Source organism: Polyodon spathula, chromosome 16 (assembly GCF_017654505.1).
Source record: "Polyodon spathula isolate WHYD16114869_AA chromosome 16, ASM1765450v1, whole genome shotgun sequence".
In the NCBI taxonomy this organism is placed as follows: domain Eukaryota; kingdom Metazoa; phylum Chordata; class Actinopteri; order Acipenseriformes; family Polyodontidae; genus Polyodon; species Polyodon spathula.
Window position 1 is genome coordinate 14,523,912 of NC_054549.1, and position 6,888 is coordinate 14,530,799.

Below are 6,888 nucleotides of genomic sequence, written 5' to 3' on the forward strand. Positions count from 1 at the left end.
TTTTCTACAGTTATTATACAACAAATGTCCCTAGGTATTTCTACCTGAAAAACAATAACTTGTAGAATAATTTGTTATTTACATCTGCCTTTTAAAGACATTCAATTTTGGTGAATTATCAAATTAAAAAAATAAAGTAAAAATGTATAAAAATAACACATGAAATGTCACAAAGTGATCTTTAGCAGAAATATTTCCAGTCTTTAATGCAGCTGGTGTCTTTTTGGTTGAAGACATGTTAAAGAAGTCATCCAGCTCTATGCAGTGGAAGCAAACCAAACTGGTTGCCAGGTTCCTAAATGTTGAGTAACAGGAAGTACGTTAATAAGGCAAATGTTTGCTGTATTTATTTTTAAGTGATAAAACATATGTATATTTACAATATTCTTATAGAAATGAGAATTTTCACAGGGAACTACATACTACACGGCAATGGGTATATTTCATGAAAATCCGGAAATCCACGACAACCGTGAAGAAAATGTAGCCTTATTCATAGGTATTAACTTTAATCCACTAAAACGCGTTCTCACCTGAACAACAACAATAGGGTCCTAAAAAACAAGCCTTAAGTCAAGGCTGGTCAATAAGGAAGTCATGAAGGGTTCCTCCAGCTCTGCAGTCATTGGGTGTGGTCAGTGAACTCAAGGGGATACCGTAGTATGTGTAGGCTGTTGGTCCCTCGGTGGAGCCAGAGCAGAAGGGACACTTTGCCGCTGGACGTGTTGTCCTACAGATGATACATTAACCCGTGATCCTGTCTGCTCCAAGGACAAGGGGTTCATAAAGAAAACCCATAGAGTCTTTCCTAAAGTATCCATGTACTGGCAAAACTCAAAAGACTTCCATTTTCCTTGATAGGTGCAGTTTGCTCCACATACATCAAAGATGACCTGCAATTGTCCAAGCCCATGTCGTTTCACTGGCAAACCTATTGCAAAAACTCACTTCAACTCTACAGCCCTACTGAGAAATATAGAGATCATTTATAACTTACAGCGTCAGAAAAATCCACCACACTGGGGGATGTGTGAAAAGGGAAACCACAGGACAGACAGGGCTTTTTGATTTTACCCAAGAGACTGGCTTGTGTGTCCTGATATGAGCATCCTGTCCTGAAAAGCTTCCAAAAATGTCATGCTAGACTAATTTAGGGTTCGTAGATGTGTTGTGTTTTTTTTTTTTTTTTTTGTAGACAAGGTTAAATTACGACCACCAAAGCCGTTATCTCGTGACCTAAGCCTGATTGGAACCCAAGCACAATTGCTAATTGGCTTCAGCACTGTGTTAGGCATTGGTTCATATTCTACTGGGAGCTAGGATATCTTGGACTGCAATTTCACACAAGCGATTAACTTGCTTTGATAAACTACTGTAGGGTAACCACAGGACTCCAAGCTCATCCCTTATAAATGTTTCCCATAGTTAAAATATAGCAAGGTGCTATAAAGCACACAGAACATGTGGTAAACCATATGGAAGCATTGTAAAGCACAAAGAGGTATGCTAAAGCAGATTAAAAAAAAATAAAACAGGTAAACTATTGTAAACGCATAGTATGACCCCAAGAAAAGCATGGTAAAAGTGCACAAATAAATACCATGATACATGAGAGATCAGGACAGTCTGGACAGGTCAGGCTTTTTATCATATATTGCAATGCAGTCCTGCTTCTCGTAAAAATAAAAAAGAGGCATTTTGAGGTACCTTTTTTTAAGAACTTTATGAACGACAGATGTGAGTTAAGACACTAAGTACTAAGCTGGGTCTATGAAACCAGCCATATATATTTTCCATTACGTATAGTTATGGACAAGGTTATTAGTCATTAGGGTTTGATGCCTAGTGATGGCTCAGGTCACTAGTGAGTTGGGCTGGTTCACCTATGCACAGTGGACATTAGTCTAATTGACAGCACTCTAAAACCACCTCTCACTGTGCTTTAGTTTGACTTTTCTCTGCTATTGTCGCTCACCTTTAGTTTACTTTCACAAGGGAAGTCCTGACAGCCAAAGAGTTAATCAACATTTAAGCTTATCCGGTGTCTAGTAAGAACAAAATCAAACCCAACCCCCCCCCCCCCCATATATATATATATATATATATATATATATATATATATATATATATATATATATATATATATACAGTATAAAATTTATTGAGAAAAATTCATTTTTTTGTTTTTTTGTTCTGAACACCATAACAATTTCGGTTTATTTTGCAAAACAACCTAAAAGCCATCTGATCATTGTTTAAAATTGATTGCTTCATATTTTCAGATTTCATAAAAAAATGTTCAGTGCTAAATCCAGAAAAAAAGTATTCATTATAACAATAATAATAATTTGACACAAAAATATATACATTGCTTTGATATTGTTTTATCTCAGCTTTATCATAATCAAAGGCTTAAAAGCAGCATCCGGCTGTTCAAAATGACTATTGAAAGGATTTTTTTTTTTTTTTTTTTTTTTTTTTTTTGTGACCCAATTTAATGTGACTTAATTTGAGTTAATTTGTCTTCTGTGGAATCTCCAACCACAGGAAGTTCAATAGTATGCAATCCTCTTCCTAAAAAGCACTTCCGCACAGGAAATCCGCTAACCTGTTTCAAAGTGCACTTTCCATGTAAGGAGTATTTTTCTGTTGTAGCTCTAAGATATTATACCTCCACTTCAATCAGGGAGACTCTGTAAGAGTACTGCTTTATAGTAACTTTATATCTGAGCAGCAACTGAAATTATAGAATAAAAACTTAGATCTCCAACACAGAGATTTTAACATCCCCTAGCATGGGTGGCACTTTACATAAAGTGTCTCCAGCCACAATATAACTACACAAGACTGTTATAACTAGGCTTGCTACGATTTGATTTGATTTTTATTTATTTATTTTTTGCCAAATCGACAGTTAATGTCAACGGTTATTTTCAATTCAAGCAGAGAATGGGTGAAATCAACCTTTAAAAAAAAAAAAAAAAAAACAGGCTTTTTATGCCATTGAAAAATGTTTCATTTAGCTAAACCCCTTTATCATATTCAACATGCAATAAAACCATGGTTACAAACATTCAAACATTCTAATTAAATAGATGACGTGACTAACACTAAAACAGCTATAATTCATTGTTAATCTATTACCATACACATACACAACACATATACCTCATCTTTATATTAGAGATTTAGATTGATTACTAGTATATGTAAATCTACAAATTGGGTAAAACTTTATTAATTACACAAGGATACTCTCAATATCATTAGATCCAATCTATCACAACATAATTTTTCAAAAAATGATCATACATTTCATTAATGCTTATAGATATTAAATGTGATCATAAATGGATTTAATATTTATAGATATACAATGCGTGTACATTCCAGACCTCTCAGAAAAGGGCTTGATTAAATCTCTCATTGCAGGTTTCTGAGAAGGTAATAGGTGACACAGCAGAGTGGTTACATTGTTGCATTCTAGATTGCTAACCACATGTAAGTTACTGTTAGCTGTAAAAGAGCTCATTTCAGTACAAAAATGTTCAGCCGCATTTGAGGAAACTAAAACTGCGGGCCTTTCTTGTAAATGAGTTGTAACCTTCTCCGTGAGGTGCATCTGGTAGAATTATTCTGAGTGGTTCTGAGTTACGTTACTCCCATTTGCTTCTATATATGGGTCTCTAAACAAGCTTCCTATTTCCAGTGAAATCATGTGACAGTAATACCTTTCAACTCCAGCCTTGCCTACTCTCTGTCTATATGCATATACTGTCATTTTCAGAATTTTATGAGCACCCTTTTCTAAGCATTGAGGCACCCTATACATGGGATGTGTATTATATACCATGTGTACCTAATACTTCAGTTGATAGTCATGCACAGCCTACATGCATACTAATCTGTCTTTCTTGCAGCTATCAGCAACAGCCAAGAAAAACTCTTTATAACAAGATGCATTGATCAAATAGTATTAATAAACACAGTTTAAAGTATGATTATTATTTGTTTTAACCCTCAGCACAGTTTACAAGTGGTGATCTTTCTACAAGGGATGCTATATGTTATTGCACAGTCAAAGCACAGGGTTCGTGTTATATTTGATAAATTATGGCCCATGTATACATAGAAAGAGTCCGCTATGCTATTCAAAATAGAAAAGTGTATATTTAAAGAGTTTTAGTTTCCTTTAGAGTGAAACAAAATTCTAAGAAGAATTCCCATTGAGGATGATAAAGCAGCAAGCTGATTTAAAAGAGAAATGGAAAGTGTAGAATTCTTATTCGTACTGTATTGTCAGGAATTTCCCATTTTATAAAAAAAGCAGAGGATTTTTTTTTTTACAAAAAGCTGTGCCTTGCACATATTGTCTAACAGCCTCTGTCAGTTTTGAGGTATGGAGAGCAGTTTGCAAAAAGGTTCCAAAGTTAAGCATGGCACCCTGCTATTAATACAGGAAAAGTGATGCACGACAGTTTCCTAAACCAGCAACGGCATTGTGCTATACAGATATGCTTGCTACAGGTAAGCTGGCTGCTGTCATTTCCGAATATGTTCCCACATCAAAACAGTTACTGGCAAAAGCCTCTCTCAACGAGATAGATTTTTTTACTGCGCCCACAATTTCCCTTCAGCTATATTGTGGGATTTTTTTCTCATCCACTCAAAAAGTAAAAGAAAAAACAGCTTCATTATGGCTGTACGTGTATTTAATTCTCTCAGCCTCCATGGCTTGAAGCATGTGTGCACATATTAGTTAAACTGAAGAAACATCGTAGTCAGAAAGACTTGATAAGTGTGTTTTTTTACTGTGAGTAAACATTAGCTGTACAATGTAATTCTTGTTTCACATTTACTTTTTAAACACAGTCACAATTCTGCAAGCTGATAAATGTGAAATATAGATTTCACATTAATCAGCTTGCGGAATACTGCCACAGTAATGCTTCTCTTAATCTCTTACAAATCATCTCAAATGACTGTTCAACCTTATGCAAACTTATTGCAAAGGGCAGAAAAATGGTAAAGCATTCTAAAGAACAGAATAAAAACAAATTAACCTTTGCTAAATGAACTGTATGGTCACGGGAAAGGCGCTGTAAACTGCAATCTTTCAACTCAGATTTACCAGGGAAACTTTCACAACGGAAATTAACTCAAAGGGGAAGACTGAAGGGCTGTATTTAAAGTAGAATAAGAAATGAGAAGAAAAAACTACATTTCCTACAGGTTTCTAAACAGAAGTAAGATGTTATAACTTAGTTCAGAAATGAACTCATTATTTAAAATATGCATTGCAATGGCACTCCAGATGAGCACTGCAAATGAGGGGGATCATGGGGAACCGTGTCTTAAATGCATTGGGTGGGGTTTAGAGGAGTTATAGAGATGAACATGTTGGAGCAGGTCTGCCTACGGTGGTGTGAGGAAGGGGAATCTGTTTTGTTATTGTGTTTTGCGGGGTTCAGATGGATAGCTTTGCCCTAACAGTCCCGTGTAATGGTTATTATTACAACTGGCAACTCATTACAACAATTGTTTTTTTCTGTTTCAATTAATTACAAGTAGTCATTTAAAGAGTAAATATCTTCAAATGACATTTTCCGTTTTAACGTTTTACAATATGTGCAGTTATTCTAAGTGGATCTTATTGCTCTTATTAAAAAGTGTGTGTGTGTGTGTTTTTTTTTTTTCATTAAGGTGCTTTGACAAGTTCAGGTGCTGCTCTTCAGTTTTAGATGCTGCTATAGGCAGGAGTAATGTAGGCTAGATCAGAAAGCACCAGCGCCATCTAGAGCTCAGGAGTGTATTGCCAGCATAGTTAAAGAAAACTTCCCATGTGGAAGATCACTAGATGGCTCTGACTATAAAGAGACCTTGTCAGGTTTAACCAAGGAGAGGTGTATCTACGGCAGGCAGCAAACGCTGCAGAGCAGCTCCTGAAATCCAGTGAAAGGACCTGCACACACTTAATATAAAAATGATTACACATCATTACAATGTTAGTATGCATAGTTACAATGTACGTAATGTGTAAATCATTATGCACAATATATGTAGTACAAAATTGTATCAGAAAAGGGTTACGGCTAGAGTGAAGTTTAGAGTTAGGGTTAGGGTTATATCATGCAACTATGCTTAATAACATTGTAGTTATGTGTAAGCACACATGTGTTTACTAAGTAAAAAAGAGACCAGTCAACAAAATAAGAACATTTTATTTAAAGATACTCAATAGCCAAGGCTTGAAAGGTGTTCTTTTACTGAAGCCTGAGAGAATCATTCGGACGTGTGCGGTAGAGCGTGCGGGTAAAGCACGTTTCAAAGGTTAATGATGTGTGGGCACTTGCATGTAGATGGTTGAACTATTTAATGTCAGCGATAAAACAACGTTCATCTACCTCTCATGCCACCTCTGTAATCCATTAAAAAATAAAGTAAAAATAGACACAAGCGTGCACATCAGCAGCCACGTGTGGGCAAGCACTTCCTTCACATTTAACGTTGTCAAGACTCTTGATGAAACCACAAATGGGGAAAAAGCATGTATCTGTGAATAAGAAGACAGGGTGCAGGTGGGGAGCTAGCTTTTCATATCAGGAGGGGAGAGTCTTACTCCAGAGGCTCTTTGTTGAAATAGCTGTGTGATAATTTACTGGTGTCGTGATCCTATATCAAAGCAGACGTAGCAGAAGTGCTGAATTGCTGTTTAGTGGAATGCTGATGTGCATAAAGTAGACTTTAAAGACCATAACAACGCTAAAATAAAAGTCGATAAACTTTCAAAAAACTGTAAAGGTTACATTTAAGTTGAAAACATAACAGGAGATGTAAATATTTGGCATACAAATGCTCACTAATGAGATACTAAGAATCCAGCAGATT